Source organism: Oryzias melastigma, linkage group LG6 (genome assembly GCF_002922805.2).
Source record: "Oryzias melastigma strain HK-1 linkage group LG6, ASM292280v2, whole genome shotgun sequence".
Lineage (NCBI taxonomy): Eukaryota > Metazoa > Chordata > Actinopteri > Beloniformes > Adrianichthyidae > Oryzias > Oryzias melastigma.
In genome coordinates, this window is record NC_050517.1 from 22496690 (window position 1) to 22511423 (window position 14734).

At 38.5% G+C, this 14734-nt stretch overlaps 1 protein-coding gene across 1 annotated transcript in view; it reads right to left on the reverse strand.

Annotated features, from left to right (window-relative positions):
* Nucleotides 1–14734, reverse strand: part of wwox (WW domain containing oxidoreductase) — a 152981-nt gene that overhangs the window by 107931 nt on the left and 30316 nt on the right. The gene's annotated exons all lie outside the window — the stretch shown is intronic.

Consider the following 14734-nt stretch of genomic DNA (forward strand, 5'->3'; position numbering starts at 1 on the left):
AATCCAGCAGGGAGAAGGTGAGCAGCCTGCTTGCCCGCCTGCCTACCCTCCCCCTGTAGATTGAAGTCTTGCGAAGAAAATAAAGTTTATTGCCTGGAAAGAGAGTGGGGGGGAGCATGTAAAAAGCATTAAAGCGATGGAGGTGAACAATTAGACAGATGGCCAGGTTTTGGAAGGAGAAGAAGGAAAAAAAGAAAAGAAGAGGGCAGGAAAAGAAAGGGAGAACACACAGACGCAATTGTTCAGGGTTTTTACGAGGACCTGACAACTCTTGGTCTCTTCAAGGGCGAAGAAAAAGTGAAAAGCAGCGAAGCCTTTCCGGTTAACTCTGGAGCAATCGCTGAGTTCGCAACACCACAGAGATCGGCTTACGGCGGCAGGGCTCACTGCCTCCAACGCCCCAGCTAGAGGGCTACTGGCGAATGAAACATGTGGAATTCAGCAGCTGGGCGAGAACAAAAAAAATAATGGCAGAATTTGTGTAGGGCGTTGATGCCATCAAGCCCCACCCTTCAAATCCATCAACCACCCATAAAAACAGCTGTTCAGAAGTATCACTGACATCACTGACTTTCCTTTAGAGCAAGGTCTGCAGACTTCAACACTTAGAGCGCCATTCAGGTTGATTTCTCACTGACCACAACCCAGAAGGAGCCACAAAGTCTGAAAATATTGTTGTTACTATTATGATAAATATAAATAAACTTTTTTTTCATAAACAAAACATATATTTGATATATTGCAATATTTCATTTAGCAATTCTTGTATCGATTTAAAATGTTGACAAGAGGATATTTAATTAATTTGTTTTCCATCTAAACTCTCGACCGCTAGTTGGCAGCACAGAAATTAACCAAAAAGAAAAGCTCCATAAATTTGTGGGTAAAACCAACTTGTATATAAGGTACAGTTGTTGGGGTTTAGCGCTGTGAACATTAAATAAAAAAAATTACCATTTTATTAACATGAAAGGTGTATTAATATTAATATTTTTCTCTCTTTCAAAGAGTCATACTCTTTGAAAAAAAGTAAGAAATTTTTCTGGTAAAATATTGGGATATATGGTGATGCGTCGTGAGATGCAGATGATGATATGTATCGTATTTTTTTTTTTTTAAAGTGTATTCTACTGTTTGTAGTTAATCTCAGCCAGAAATTTGTAAATCTAACAAACCAAATGTAATCAGTATAATCAGTGCTAATTAAGTGATCTTTACTGAAATTTTTGGACCATTTAAAATCCTTGATTTTTTTTTCTTTTAATAGAAAATCCTCCTTAATTATGAATTCTGGTTATACTCTGTGGTACAGGGTGCACGAAACAAGTCCAAGTGTATTCCTGGCAAACTAAGATGCCACACTGCTTGATAGGTTGCTGGTGCATTGTGGGTACTGTAGTCAGGAGCCTTGTGGAGTGATATAAACTTGTCTTCAACTGTTAGCGAAAGAGTGGGCTGTGTTTTGCATCTCATAGTTCAAAATAAATGATATTTTTGAAATGAAACATATTTTACTTTGAGGGGTCAAAGAGCCACATGTGGCTTCGGAGCTGCAGATTGCAGACCCCTGCTTTAGAGGATACAGATGAACATATTTAACTTTAGTTTAAACCCCATAGTTTTCCATACGTGATTGAAATTGGCGTTGTAGGTAAAGATCAAGAAGAAGTGGGAGGACAGAGGTGGAAGCTCTCTAATGCAATTATAACTGGAGCAATCCAATCCAATAAAATGAAGAGGTAGTAGAGCAGGGGAGCCCCCATCCTGTTCAATAAGACACCGGACCACTCTACCAACTTAAAAACACACACGTGTTGGTGTACTCACACTCCAGGTACGCACACTTCGCTGACCCCTTTAATAGCACGGCAGCCACCCCTAATGGACGCAAGCAAGTGGAACCGCCAAATAATACACTGTCTTAATGCACTGGGCTCCATCTCATCTCCCGCTCCCCTTATCCTCCACAGCCTTCACTCCTATGCTTTAACCCCTGCTTCCATCTTCCCTCACCTTGCTCTGCCCAGCCTCCTTATAGATCCCTCCAGAGCCAACACTTAAGGAATCAAAAGTAGCCCCCCCATACACAAAACACTTACCTCAACAGTTAACACCTCAACCACTGAAAAAGAAAATAAACTAGCACCAGACCTATTAAATGCCTCCACTTAGTGTGAATATTAAATTGTTAATACCAAAACGAAGTGAGCGCAAAATTGCATTGATGTATGGTTACCAGCAGGTGCAGAGGTAAGGTGTTGTAATGGCGATGAAAGTGAATGAGCAGTGAAGACACCATGTGAAAAGGGCACCTTATAAAAGCAATTAGAGAAATGACTTTGAGCCCCTCTTCCTGCTCCGTAGATTAGCCCAGGCCTCGGAGGGAGCAACGCAGAGAAACGCGGATCTCTGTGACCTTGTCTGCAACACGCCGCGCTAAATTGGTCATCAGCTTTTAAGACTCATATCATAGATGTATGTATATTTTTAGCAAAATGAAAAAGAGAATAGGAAGGAGGGGAGAAACTGTGGAATGTGCAGGTCGTATATCATCCTGTCACAATTATGACGTATGTTCATAAATACCAACCAGTCTCCTCTCCACCTGGCTAAGTCACATGCGCTTGTGCTTTTACACGCACCACACACCGACAAAGATATATGGACACACACCACGTGCAGCGGCTCCACATGCACACACCGCAAATAAAGAAACAGGCAAATCTGGCTGGGTGCCCTACCACAGACCTGACAACTGACCTCAGCGCACAGCACACACAGCCCATGAAGCGGAGGCGCACGTTCTGCACGTCACAAACACATACAAACAAACAAATGCACGCACACATGCATCCTCCTGCGCTCTCCGATCTGCACACACTCTGCAATTAATAGGGAGGCAGGTCTCTGGTGAGGAAGAGAAAGTGCCTGTTCAGCACATACAGGCAGAATATGTAATTTCCTCCAGTTAAGTCTGTATTAAATTGATTTCTTCTTTCTCTGACACGGAGTGGGTTTTTCCCCCCTAATGAAAGCGGGATAATCTACAGGTTTTCCCTTTCCTGAAATCAAGTTACAAATCAAGCAATTGCTGGGGCAGATATGGGAAAGGTGAAGGAAGGACATGGGATGATTTTCCAGATGAGAAACAGGAAGATTAAGGCACAGTCGGCGCGGAGAGAGCATCAGATGCACACACGGGAGAGAAGGCCACGTCCCAGTTCAGCGTTTACTGACACCTTTGGTGCAGTGGTCTGCAGGGAAAGGTGCCTGAAACATTAAAAGTATTTGAACACTTTTAATTTGACACTTTTCAGTCAAACCTGAAAAAAAGAGTCAGAAGGTAAATAAAAACCCAAATTATGTGTTACTTAGTAAGAACAGAGGGTTTGTCCACGTTCCCTCTCTTCCTAACTACTAAAAAACTATCCTGGACTTTAAAAAAAAATTGGACACCAAGCTCACTATTTTTTAATTAATTAGCAAATATTCTCGAAATTTCTCTAAACAAAAACCTAATAATTTTACAAAGACTATTTATAAATCCACTGTATTCTGGTGACAAAATCTTGATGGTTTATAAAAAAGCTTTTTTTAATTTCCCAATGCATTGTGGTCTATATTCGCCGATCTAGTGAGCATCAATGCACTCTGGTTTTTCGCAGAGACTTCTGGGAAATTTCTTTGATTTTTTTAAATTTTAGATTTGGACAGCACTTCAAGATGGCAAACGCTCTATTTAGTGGACTAATTAGTAAGTAGTGAAGGAATTTGGACACAACCACAGAGAAAAGAGCAAGATGTCGACACAAAAATCAAATCAATGTTTATTTATAGATCACTTTTCAAGGATTGTAGCTCAAGTTGTTTCACTTTAAAAACATTTCTAAATTTAAGAGCGAAGGAGCAAGACAAAAATAATATATAAAAAAAGAAACGCAAAAAGAAACACAAAAACAACCCCCACACACCCTTACACATGACATAATAATAAGGATAAAATCAGACACCAATAAAATGTGAAGAGAAAATATGAATAGAAAACCCTAAGATATTTGTAATTAAGTTTAGGACAAACAGTAATCTATAATCTAGTTTATTTATGTTATAATTATAATTAAAATGTTCCGTTTGTACTTTAAAATAACCAAAGTTCCCATAATGCCGAACAATGTCATTGTAAACGTATCATCTGAAACCGTATGACTCGTATATATTACAGTGCAAGCAGAGATTTATATAAAGTACTAAAATAATTAAATGTTTCATGTTCTCTAAGGTACTGTGCGTCCTCTATCTATTGCACTTCTTTGCTAAAAAAAAAAAAAAATGCTTTAACCCATAATAACCAATAGTGACTTAAGTGTGACAGAAAAATATCTGAAATGTTTTCTGTGGTAAACTTGGTTTGTGGAATTTTCCATATAATTGTATTTTTAAGGAAACATGACTCTGGCTCTTAAAGTGTCAGATAAACTTAAACCATTTCTTTTTTAATGCAAATTAAATCTGTTAAAGGAGTAAAGTAAACATGTGTTAAACATGTATTTAGATGTGGAAAAATGAAGTGTGTCGCAGCCCTAGAAGGGAAACTATTATCACACAACATGCAAGAACGACAGGTTAATATTATATTCATAGTAAATTAAAACAAATGTAAATAAAGAGATGTGCAAAAACAATTATGTAAAATCCAAATATATTAAATCACAATGAAAAAAAGTCAAAATTAATTTAGTTTGCTCATTTTTAGCTTTCTACGCACAATAATGTTTATATTATGATGCATACTGATGCATGTCATTTTATGAAAAGACACAATAATGAACTTAAAAAAGTTAATTTTCATTCTATTCAGTAATCAAACTTGAGGCACCTTGAGAGACCTGAAATGCTTAAACTATTGAGTTTTTGAGTCTATTTTTTCACTTTGCTTTTCAAAAGCGAAAGAAAAACAAAGCCAGGAAGAGGAAAAGAAAAGGGCAGAGCTCAAGACAGGGGAGAAAGAGAGACAGAGATGGGAAATGAAAAGGACAGGCCGGTCATCATAATTGCAGAGTTTGCTTTTCGCATGCAGACAGACCAGGGCCATGGGGCCGGAGGCAGATATCAGATTCCCCACAAACACACACGCACATAAACACGTACACATCCGTGAAGTCAGCTTACACAAAACAGCCTGTTAGGTGTTTTTCTGTGCGGCAAATAAGCAGCTAATACTATTTTGCCGCCTTTTAAGAAACAGCGTTTGGCCATTTGTAACTGGACAGTTTTGCTCATTCTTTCTATGACTCTTTAAGTGTGTGAGCGTTTCTGCTTCAACTTCTTCTCTCCTTCATCTAGGGCACATCCAGATCACATTTACATTAAAAAGTGATGGTGATTTAAATAATGTGTCTATGTTCTCAGAGAGACATCAAGAGATTTTCATCTTCCTCTCCTCTCCGTCTCTTCTTCTCCATTTCCTCAGTCTCTTCTGCTCCTATCTCCCCCCTCATCGCACCCATTCTATCTCCTCCAGATACGCAGACAGTGCACATTTTCCTGCATGTCTTCAGTGTAACCGATACCCCTAACAACTAGGATTTTAATACGATCCATATTGCTCCCTAATATTTCAGATCTTCGAATAAGCACCGGCAATTACATATTTACACCCAACTTATTTTGCAATTCTGCACAGGGACTTTAGTGTCTGGCTGAACGACACAAGCAGGCTTAGATGCTGATTGCATTGTGGTTAGATTACAATAAAGAAGGAGAAAAACTCCTAGACCCCGTGCACTTTGAGTTTATATAAACAACTTTCTCTTCGGGAGTGTCAGCAATAAAGCTCCGTTCTCTCAAGTACAAAATAATGTCTTTCTTTCAAGTGCAGCGGTAATGTGATTGCTTTATCTAAACCTGCTACTTTTTTTTTTTTTTTTTTACACCGTTTAATTTCTCCTGAAATGCTCGTGACTTGTATCATCTCTGTATCCCGAGGCCTGGCGAGGCACTAAAACACTGACGGAGAAGCGAGCATTTACTCAAGCGCAAACTGTTGTCATGAACACACATCAGCAGGCGCAGATAATAAATTAAGTCTCTTTGATTTGGTTACCAAGCCCCTGCTGCATGAGCTTTATGAAAACATAAGCGTCGCATAATTGAAATAGAAAAGAATCGAGCGTTTAAGAAACAGGGAAGCGTTTGATGTGTATTAAAGGGTAATAGTGCTTTTGATGCGAGAGTTCTTCAGAATCCGCAGGGTTTCGGTGTTTCCTTTGAGTGAAAACTCCTGCTGTGATTCATAAAATGCTTTTCTGTGGAATAAAAGCCATGTTCTCTCAGGGAAATAAAACATATATTTCATTTTATTAAATAACTTTTTAAATAAAGTAAAGGAAAACAAAATATAGAACAGGAGACATTAAAGGTGGAGCGCAATCACAAGTGCACTCATTCAAGCACCATTTACATGATCTATCCTGTCCTCTGATAAGGTCAGGCAGTTATGCATTCTCCTTAAACGTTACACGAGCCTTAATAATAAGATTCACATCATGCATCTTTATCCCCTTCTCGCTCGGTAATAGCCTGAAAGACTCGCCGAACAATGTAATAAATGCGTCATGTGACCCCAGCAAAGGTCAAGGGGCACCATGTTGAAGATTGTCAACGGAGCATTCGCATGACAGAGAATAAATGATACCTTGTAAACAAATTGAATTATTACTTTAATTCATGCGGTCTGATTCAATTTGCTGGAAGAAGAGTCCTTCACAAGGGAGCAGAGAAGTGAAGGAGTGACAGGAGGGAGGAAGGACGGACAGGAGAAGACGGGATCTGGGACCACAAGGGCCGACCTCTTACTGCATCCCTTCATCAGACTTCAGTGTTCTAAAGGAAAGTACATTTTAACTCTGATTTTTTGGTATTTTTCTGATGATGGAGGAGAGAATATGTGAACCCTTTGGAATTACTTGGCTATGTGCATAAACTGGACACGCAATTGTGTTCAATAAAAACATGAAAAAACATTAATTGTTGTGATTTAAGCAGGTAATGTGTTGATTTTGTACAAAAATTTAAGTAGTCACAAAGAGTTTACATACTTTATCTTGCAACTGTATGTAAAAAAAATAGTTAAAAATCTTATTTCTGAGATTTTCTTTATTAAAATTTTGAATATCTTAAAAGTGTAGGGAATATTTCTGGATTAATAAGAAGAAATATTCTGAAGATAATCAATGAGTATTACATATATCTTACATGATGTGTGATTGCTTTTACTGTTTTATAAAAAATGTATTTGATCTGATCAGAACCATATTATATAACTAGGTAAAAAGGTAAAATGAGCTAACTAAGTAGGGGTGGGATTATATAAATTTGCTTCTTCCCGCTCCTTTTCAAGCAATCAAACTCTACTTGACCAGCTAATAATTACAAATCTAATGAATCAAATCATCATGACATAAATCCATCCTTGTTTTTGTTGGTTTGTTTTCTATTTTCTAATCAATGCATTTCATTATTTCTGTAATAAGGTTGAAAAATCTCTGTGTTTTGTCCGGTTTTTTTCAGTTTATGCTTAAAAATCAATCAATCAATCAAACAAAATCGTTGGAAATCCCAAAAAAGCACCTTTGAAAAGGAGCTTATTTGTGACGTAAAAAATGCTGGATGGGCCAGAAGCGCCCTGCTCTGAGGGAGGAAAAATAATAATAATTATTATTATTATTTATTTATTTTTCAGGGTCATTGCACATTAAAAGCATTGCATGCAATGAGCCAGAATTAGCCCAGCGGCTATTTTCATCTGTTGTCCCTGGACAGATGAGACGGGATTCCTCAGCAACGACTCCGAGGCACTGCCACTCTATAGAAACTATGTTTTTTAAAAAAGAAAAAAAAACACTTTTTTTCTTAAATCATTATTATTATTTTGGCTAAAAAAAACAGCAAAATCAGAGTTAAATAAAATACTATGGATATGCTTTTAAAAGAGCTCAAAAGATGATTAGAGTGGAACTTTAAATTGACATTTAGTTGTCCTTAACATAAATTAAGTGACAACAATCAGAATTCATATCTATTGAATCTTCAATTAAATCAATCTAAGAATAAATGTAAAAGCACACTTCCTGTAGATTGTTCTGCAATCTCACGGATCAAAATAAACACCTGGATTAGGTCGGGTCCATCAGCCAAAGCTGCATTAAAGTCACTCTTTGCTTTTGCTCCTTAATTCCATCGGAATTATCCCACATTATTGCCCTCTAACAGCGCCCTAAACGGAAAATAAAAAGTTTGCTTCCCTCTAGTAGTGTATTACCAGGAAACAACAGGCCCTCTCCTCATTAAGTTATAGATATAAATGCTCCAAAGCATGAAATTACCCCCGAGCCTCCCTCTCCAAATAACCTGGTTTGCAAACAAATGATCCGAGCTCAAGCAGTAAAAGGCAGATTATTAAAATAATAGTGGGGAATTTAAATTTGCAGCCACAGAACAATTCAGTACAGGACTGTGCAATTACTCCTCCCCTCCTCCTCCCCCGCTCCTTCCACCTTTTCGGCTGGTGGGCCCACGGCCCCTCGCATTTTATGATGTCCACCTGTTCTTTCTGAAAGGTACAAGCAGTTTCTGTTCAGGTGTGTCTGTTCTGTTTTCTGATACTTTCCTGTTCGGACCTCTCCCCCAACAAAGTATTTCTCCATTGCTTTGATAAATGTCTAACTTTACCCTAAGACAATAACAGCCCTTCCTTCTGCGCCGGGGTAAATGGGGAGTGATGATATAGCGAGGTGAGCAGGAACGGACGAGGCAGAGGGTGCTCAGGTCTGAATTACCTCTGAGTTATGGCCCCCATTTGCATCTCAATCAGTCTTTTCAGAGAGCCTACCATCTTCTAACACCCCCATCTCGCCAGAGTCGCCCCAGGTAATCAGGGAGATTTAGGGGGACTGGCAGCCTACCATGGGCACCTGCTGGCTGGGGTTTGCAGCTCATTCCCTGCCCCTGGTCTCGCTACAGGCCCTCTGGGCCACATCCAAACACAGGAGAATGGCAGCACTTAACAAGGCTGAGGAAGACCAAAAACACACTAACAGCACCAACGACCATAAAGCAGAGGGAAAACAAAGGCGACGTCTGACTGTAATGGATCTTCCCGCGTAGATGTCTGCATGGAGTTCAAGAGAGCTGCTTCATTATAGCGGCAGAAAAAAAGAAGAGCTTGAACTTGTGACCCCCAGGTGAGGACATTTTATCTCAAGAGCTGAAGATGTCATCGAGCCCCCCTCCTTTTAAACTGCACCCCTGCATCAGAAGGGGCTCTCTAATGTGCGATGGGTGGATGTGCGCCCGCAAACAGCCGCGCTCCGTGTGATTTGCAGATAGCAAACGCTACACTTGAGAGTCACCTCTCTAGTTAGCACCGTCTCCTGGCTGAACCCTGCTAAAGTATTATTACCTACAGTCAGACCTATCGATATTGTGACTCCACCATCTGTTCACCTCCTTGTTACTGCCGGGACCCCAGCACAGCATCCTCTCCGGCTTGTGTGTGAGCGCATCTAAGACCTCTGGGCTAAAGAGTAGTCATACACAAGAAGACAAGAGGCTGAGGAGGCTAATAGAGAAACACTCAACACACCAGGGGCCTAATCAACTGCAAAGGGTACATACCTATAGAGCTGAACCTCTTTCTTACACAAACACGTACTTTCTAATACTCCACACGGTCCACCCTGACGCCACATCACGCACAATTTCTGAGGGAACCTTTTAAAAGAAACGAACGTGTAAAAAAATGTAGAAACCCAGGATAAAGAGCGGAGTTTCAGTTATCAGAATCAAATATTAGCAGAAAAAAAAGGAGGGGAGTGAGCAACATTAATCAAAGTGTTCACCTAGTGAGCAGCCATATGGCAGATCAGCACGCCAACAGAGCAAACTTGCTGATCTTCAGTAACGGAGTGCAATTAATTCCACTGGCTGCATTCATCTCTCGCTCACACGCTGAAGGAAGGGAGCTACAAAAGAAGGAGAGGGATCAGAGGAGGGTTTGTTACTCCTCCACCTCAACTCTTTTTCCTTCCTCCCTCTCGAAGCAGAGGAATCAAGACCAGGTGATGAATGAGGTGGACACAGGGGCCTCAGGTAAGTCCTGTGGCGACGTTGTGAGGTTCAGTAAGGAAAAATGAGAAAGTGAAGAAGATCCTTTGATGAGGGGAGAATAAGCTTCTTTGTAGATTTAATTTTGTCCTTTTCATTTTTCCTTTTAAAAACATTTCCAGATGAACTCACCTGAGCACAATCTCTTCAACAAAATACATATATTCATATTTGGTGTTTTTAACATGTTCTTGTGGCATTTCCTCAAGAGGGAAGTCATAAATAAAGAAAATTAAGCATAAAATTGCATTTTTTATTTAAATAATTCTAAATCTGGAGCAGTTGCAAAAATGCTGTGGGAAAAAGTGTGTACAAGTTACTACAGCAAGCTCCGCTGGCAGACTTTTAGACCACTAGATCCTTGTACGTCTTCTTTTTCCTTGTCTAACCTGACACTTTTGTTGCACCTGTACTGTTATTTTGAGGGTGTGAGGGGCTGTAAGCTAGCAGGAGAGAATGTAAACAGATGGATGATGGGAAATGGGGGTAGGCTTACTGTGTGCCAACTAAGGGTGTGTATTTGCAAGAGTCTGGTGATATGATACATATTGTGAAACATAGCTCACGATACGATATGCATCGTGATATATCCAAAGACTAAAGCTGGGCGGATCGATCCAAAATATCAAAAGTATCGATCTTACGTTGGTATCAGATCAATATCAGAACGTAGATATCAATATTTGTAACGTTTGAAAATTTTCTGTATCTACGAAAAGGACCCAACTATTAATAAATATGTTCCATTTGATTTGAAAATATTTTCCTTATTCGCTTTTTATGTTTATGAAGTAATTTAAAAAAGGGAAACTTACAAAAACAAATTTTCAGATCCACAACCATGAGGAAAAATATCGATATTGGTATTAATAACGGCGATCTTTGCCGGTATCAGATCGATAATGCACAGTATGGCCCAGACCTACTCAAGACTGTACCAGAACATTTTTTTTATTTTTTTTTTTAAAGAGTATGTCTTAAAAAAAACTCTATCTAAATATTAATACAACTTTCATAGTGATAACATTTTTAATAAAATTCATTTTATTTAATGATCACAAGGCTAAGCACTGCAACTGCATCTCATATACAAGTTGTTTTTACCCACAAATTCATGCTGCTTTTATTTTGGTAAATTAAGAAACATTTGTTCTTAAAGGGAACAGTCAACATTGTCTGATTTTCACAACATAATATTTTTCAGTATAAGAAAATGAATGAATGTCCTTTAACCAATAAGCTTCTAAAAGTAGGATTGAGGAAATAAAGTGTGGTATATTTTCAACATTGCTAAATGTAGCTTGTCCAGTACTAGTGGTTGGGTGATTAGGCGGAAAACAAAAGACAGACGCTGAAGGACGCTCATGAATAATTAATCAAATATCACCTTTTCAGCATTTTAAATTAATACAAGTATCGCCGTATGAAGTATTGCGATATATCGCAAAATCAATTTTTCCTTCACCCCTAGGGCCAACACAACTAAGGCGAAATTCTAAGGAACTACTGCAACTACTGCCACTTTGCAGAAACTACGCCCTATAAACGACACTGATTATTTATTTGGGCTAAAACCACATAACTATAATTAAAAGACAGCTGGGAATGCTTTACGAAAGGGTGATCAAAGTGGAACGTAAAACTGTTTCCTAATGTGAAGGTGAGTTGGATGAAACACTGCAACTCCAAATAAACATAAACTCTCACAGTTCTAATAAAAATCCTGAATTAGTACACTCCTTATGACATTCTGAACAGAATATTTAAAAATATAAATCCGCTTTGCTCAGATGAGTAGCAAATAATTATATAAAAAAAATAAGAAAATGCAGATTACACTTAAAACACAATATCAGAAAATCTAGATGGAAGTTTTACTCTGGAAGATTGAACCAAAAACAATTTTTTTTTCTTTTAATTATACTTCAATTAGTATGTAAATTGGAAGAAAACACAATAACGATAAGTGACGTTAGTTTTTAATATTTTCAGTAGATAAAAAACAGAGTGAATGATGATAAAATAACATAAAGTTAACAAAACCTGACCACACACACACATACAGACGCTCTGTGTCCTCTCTTGGTTCTTAGCTAAATTAGCATCTCCCCTGGCTCTTAGCACATGCTCATCTCCATTAGTCCCAACCCAGTAAAACTGACTCCTCCAAATGAGTTATGGATGTGCATTCCCCCAGCCTCCCCAACTATCCCATCCACACAAATATACTGCAAGTGCAATCTCATGTCCATTTGTAAGCCGGCCCATCCCATAGGCCTAGTCACCATACCACCAATACCAATATCATAAATGACTGGAATGGAGGCTTTCATTAGGGCAGCAATTCCCCCTAATCAGGGCATTTTGCTAGTGCACATTGGGAAGGCGCTTTATGGTCCAAACGGGGTTTTGTTAATGAGGAAGTGTTCCACTCTCTATTTCCTGTCCAGCATTTTCTGCTGTTTCTGTAGTTAGGACTGTTTAATATTATGACTTTTTTAATTAACTCTATTTATCATACCTTCCTTAAAAAATTCACAGTACTACAACAGCAACATAAATACCGGTGTTATTTTGATTATTACAGCAAAAGGAAGCATTTTTTTGATATTTGTCTCCTAGTTTAAGAGTCATCGCTGCACTTTGAGCAACAATGACTTTAAAACTGTGTAATAATGGCTGAATTACTGCAAATATCTCAGAAAAATCTGCTTCAAAGTTCCCACAAACGCTCTGCTTTTTCACATTATACTCTCAGCCCATTCAGTCTTCTTTATCTCTCTCTCTACAACTGTGATGCCTCGCTGTCGCTGACTTTCTTTCACTCCATCATCCCCTCTTCACTCCCAGGCCTCATTGACATTAACCTGGAGCACTCACATTTTCCCATGTTTCTCCATGTTGCTCTCCACATGTCAGAGCGGGAGGCTTTATGGCCCACATCCATCAGCGTCACAGGGCAGGATTTATGGGAGATGGAGTCCAAATTCAATAGCTCTGAATCAGTCCTGATGAAGCCGACCCCTGGGCCGTTGTGCAGTGTAATAGATGAGCATCTTATCCCCCCCCAACCCTGCATAACCCAATCCGACCCTTGCTTCTTTCCCATTCTCACCCAGGCTCTGCTGTTCCTTCATTTTTTTTTTCTTGTGCCAGTGAGGTTGTCCACTTCAGCCAGGTAAGCTCTCCCCTGTGCCTTTGAGCAGGTAAACAAACACAGAGTAAGCTCATTTATTTCACAACTGTCCTGTTATTTATTTATTTGCTTGTTTCTTTTTTCCCTTAAATTTTTCACTTATTGTCTTTTAACTTTATTGTTTTTTTTTACTGTTTTTAAGACAACGTGAAAGGACACAAGATTCTCTCACTGCTAACATTTAGAACAAAAACAAAGGAAAGATGGGTTTTAATTCAAGGATTCAGGATGTGGATCGATCTGAAACAATCAATTAAATAAACTAAATCCCTTTGAAAAAGCTTGCAAGGAAAGAATCGTTACAAAAATGCAATCAATAAGTCTTGTTGCTTAATTGTACGTACGGAAATTTAGAAACAAGAAGCATACTTGTCAGTGTTATTCTAAACAGAATTTTTTATATAAACTACAAACATACAAATTTGATATAGAGCAGATATTTATATATATGTTATATACAATATCCTAATGTAATTTTTCAATTTTTTTTCTATATTACAAGTATGTAAAAGGGGCAGAAAAAATACATTTTCTTCTTTCTGTTGGTTTCTCTTCTTTTTTTAAGATCACTTGTTTTGGTTGTTTTATGGAAATGAAAGAAAATGAAGAAATAAATAACTTTTTTACTTATGTTTCATGTTTAACTTTTAATAATGAACTTTTATGTCAAACATTGTTGTTCAAAGTGCATTATACATAAAATTTAGTTGAGACCTGCTGTTTTTATCAGGATGACTGTGGTGCAGATGTACACCAGTTGACCTCTGAACCCACACTGCATCTGGTGGTTGTAGGATGGCACCAGAGTTCAGCAGTGGAGCCTCCATCAGTGCGTGAATGTGTGTGCATGGGACAGTAAAACCCTTCTAAGAAGGTGGTGTGTACGTATACACCATTTACCAATTTACCATTTAACAAATGTAAATGACAGTTACGTCATCTCCTTCTCAGAACACACTTTTCACCATCCTGACATCTGCATTGTTGGGACATTTCATATTAATCAAAAGACAATAATAAAAATGTTTTGGTGCTAATACCAAGACAATGGTCACTTGGGATCACAGTGGATGAGATAAATGTTACACTTATATTGTATCAGAATATAGCTATGCTATATTGGTATCTTTTAAAAACTAGTTTGAGCTAAAAATTCTAACAACTAAAAGTATTTCACCCTATCATGACAGTACTCTAGCTGTAACCCAAAGTTTGAGATGCCCGGCTGTGGTCTCAGTCTACAGCAGAATTAATCAGTGGAGCCGGTGTGGTCTACATATAGCACCGTGACTGAGGGACTTACAGGTCAAGGGTTTAAACTGTGTTCATTGGTTTACAGCACGTTTTATTACAGTTATTTGATACGGTTACCAA